The 3623-nt window shown below is 44.7% G+C and overlaps 1 protein-coding gene across 1 annotated transcript in view; it reads right to left on the reverse strand.

Moving 5' to 3' along the window:
* Positions 1 to 3349, reverse strand: part of CDKL2 (cyclin dependent kinase like 2) — a 55253-nt gene extending 51904 nt beyond the window's left edge. Inside the window, exon 1 of the mRNA XM_008069050.1 lies at positions 3003 to 3349. The gene's annotated coding sequence lies outside the window, so the exon portion shown is untranslated. The remainder of the gene's footprint in view (positions 1 to 3002) is intronic.
* Between the last annotated feature and the right edge of the window lie 274 nt (positions 3350 to 3623).

Here is a 3623-nt window from a genome sequence, read left to right on the forward strand (position 1 = left end):
CCCAATTAAATGGTAACAAGACTGGAAAGTCTCCCCATACTCCTCCTCCCTTTGTGTAACCATGATAAAAGGTGTCTGCTTAAAGAAGTCGGGGCCTCTGGGTGTACTCCGCTGCGTCGGTTGTCGACAGAGGTCCAGGCTCAAGCATGCAATAAAGACCCTCTTGAACTTTCATCGGAATTGGCTCTTGGTGGTCTCTCGGATTGAACTTTCGGCCACTACATGATAAGATTTGATTGTTGTTGTTGTTGTTGTTTTTGAGTTGGAGTCTCACTCCATCGCCCAAACTGGAGTGCAGTGGCCACTCCTGGCCACCGCAGCCTCGACTTGCTGGGCTCCGGCGATCCTTCCGCCTCAGGCTTCCAAGTAGCTGGAACTACAGGTACGTACTACCATGCCCAGCTAATTTTTTTGATTTATTGTAGAAATGAGGTCTCGCCAAGTTGCCCAGGCGGGTCTCGAACCCACAGGCTCAGGCAATTCACTCACCTTGGCCTCCCAAAGCGCGGGATTACAGGCTGAGTCACCGAGCCCGGCCAGGTTTGATTGTTATATGTCAAAGCTATTAAACTACAACTATAAAGTTAACTTTATTTTTTTCATTCTTATTTTAAATTTCAGAAGCAAAGATTAAAAATACTGCTCTAGCTGAGCGCGGCGGCTTACATCTGTCATCCTAGCACTTTGGGAGGCAAAGGTGAGAGAGGACTGCCTTAGTTCAGGGGTTCAAGACCAGTAAACTTGGCGAGACCATATCTTTACAATAAATAAAAAATTAGCTGGACAAGGTGGCACATGCCTGGAGTTCCAGCTATTTGGAAGGTTGAGGTGGAAGGATTGCCTGAGCCCAGCAGGTCGAGGCTGTGGTGGCCATGAGGGTGCCACTGCACTCCAGCCTGGGCGACAGAGTGAAACTATGACTCAGAAAAAAAAACTCTTGGGTGCAATTTTGTGGGACCAAATCATTCCACTCCCAGAAAAAAAAAAAAAAAAAAATACTGTTCTAAATCCCAATGTGATTTCAAATATTTTAGGATAAAAAGTTTTAATAACTAATATATATTCAGGCCAGACTTAGTGGGTCACACCTACCATCCCAGCACTTTGGGAGGTGGAGGCAAGAGGACTGCCTGAGCCCAGGGGTTTGAGACCAGCCTGGGCAACTTGGCAAGACCTCATCTCTACAATAAGTCAAAAAATTGGCCGGGTATGGTGGCACGTGCCTGTAGTTCCAGTTACCTGGAAGGCTGAGGCAGAAGGATTGCCTGAGCCCAGCAGGTCGAGGCTGCGGTGGCTGTGAGCATGCCACTGCACTCCAGTCTGGGCGACAGTGAGACTACAACTCAAAACAAATAAAACAAAACTATATATTCAATGATGATTCATAGTTGAATTTTTTTAAAAACAGACAATATAAAACATTAATTTATTAAACTTTGGAAAAACAAAAAATTCTTTCCTTTTATATTAATACTTACTTATGGCCATCTAAAACTAATTTACCCAGACTGTGATTTGTGGTCATGTTTTTTTCCCTTCTCTATTGGCACAATGGAGGCAAAGACAAAAACAAACATTCTCTTTGGTTTATCAAACTTTGATAATCCAATGTGTACAATTTATTTTCAGCACTTGAGACTGGATAGCTTAAGATTTTACTATATATATATATATATATATATATATATATATATATATTTTTTTTTTTTTTAATGCAGATTTACACAGAGAACCAGAAGATTGATCTTTGGGTTCATCTTTCAAAAAATGAAAACAAACCAGCACAGTGGCTCAGCCTGTAATCCAGCACTTTGGGAGGCTGAGGCGGGAGGACTACTTGAGCCCAGGAGTTCAAGACCAGCTTGGGCAACATAGCCAAATTGTGTCTCCAAAAGAAATTTTAAAAATTAGCCAGGTGTGGTGGTGTGTACCTAAAGTCCCAGCTGCTTGGGAGGCTGAGATGGGAGGATTACCTGAGGTGACACCTGGGCGACAGAGTGAGACTGTGATTAAAAAAAAAAAAAAAATTTAAAAAGAAAGAAAACACCAATCAACACCAACTCAAATTATGTCATTATTTTACTACCAGTTTTGATAGTAAATTCTACTACAAAATATTTACAGAGCAGTGTCCTAGACACTAACTTTCCATACACTTGACAATTTAACTTCTATTAACTATTTTTTAAACTATTTTTTAATAAAATGCTTGTATTTGAAAAAAATTCTCAAGTAATTTTATTCCTCCTTTCCTTCATTTCCCCCACTTCCATTAAGAGAGTCTGTCTTATTAAGGACTAGGCTTTGGGTTTATCACACCAATGACAAAAATAGCTAGAATGTATAACCTGGATCACTTTAAAATGTTTTATAATTGGCATCCTTAATATTTAAAAATGCAAAGTGAACAAAATAAAAATTACTTTAAGATGTCCAAGGTGTTCTGAAGGATTTCGCAAGCTGACATTATGCACGTTGACTACTACAAGTTTATTCTCCCAATCAAGCACACCACATTGAACAACACCTGCTTTTTCAAGTGGCACTGCCCCAAATACCTTAAAAGTATCACTGCAGAACAACTATAATACTATAAGAAGGGGATTGGCAGTTGAGGGAAACTGTTAGGGGAGGGAGAGGCATACCTCATTAACAAGGGTACCTGCATCGTCAACGTTTGTATACCTAACCCTGAACTGTATCCCACATCTTTATAAATAAATAAATAAATAAGTATCATGGTCTACAAAGTCTCTGTTTTCCTGAAACAGTTACTTATAAACTATGGCTTTTCGTGCCTTTTGAATCTCAGGGTAAAGCAAGCTCAAAAAAGAAACAGAACCCAAAAAACCTGGCCAATTGGCAATGGGGCATCTCTGGACACGTGCCATGTAGGCATATGGCTCTAACACCAACAATTTAGATAATGTAATTTTTATTTTGTTTAAGACAGCTTGAAATCTTTTCGAGATAACAGAAGCTTTTTAAGATGTGATACTTACTGTTTCTTCAAATCCTTTCGCGTGGAAAGCCCAAGGGTTTTCAACTTGGAAGCAAATTTCAGGTGAAATGCATGCCCCTCGCAGGCCTCCAAGATGCCGACTAGCAAGCCAGCAAGTCCAGCGCTGTCGCGACTTCTTCCGCGGACACAGTTACGGGTCCTGGGGGAGGCAGGCAGGGAGGCAGGTGGGCCTCGGTCCTCTGCCAATTCACACCTGGAGGGACCGCGGGCAGCATGCTGTCGTCAAGGCAACCACCGCACTCGGTCCCCAACCCCAGGCAGCAAGTCTCCGGCGGCAGATGCGGCCCGGGTCGGGCTGCGTCCACGGCCAGCACCGACACTTGCCAAGGCCAAGGCCAAGGCCAAGGCCTGTGGGGAAATCAGCCAGGTGGTTGGGCCGCCGTCCACCTCCAGAGGCGCGGGTCCGGGGAGTCTGTGCCCTGCACCGCTCTGACTAACCACGGGCGAAGGCGTTGGCCGCGGAGCTGCCAGGGGGCGGGGCCTTGCCCGCCCCGAGCCCGCCAGCCTCCCTCGTCCTGATTGGCCAAGCCCCGTCGTCGCGAGCTAGGATTGGCTCAGCGACCGCCGCCCCTCCCCTCACCCGGGCCCGGCCGGGTAGCTC

The sequence above is a fragment of the Carlito syrichta genome, unplaced genomic scaffold (assembly GCF_000164805.1).
Source record: "Carlito syrichta isolate Samal-C Ts95f unplaced genomic scaffold, Tarsius_syrichta-2.0.1 Scaffold311780, whole genome shotgun sequence".
NCBI lineage: Eukaryota > Metazoa > Chordata > Mammalia > Primates > Tarsiidae > Carlito > Carlito syrichta.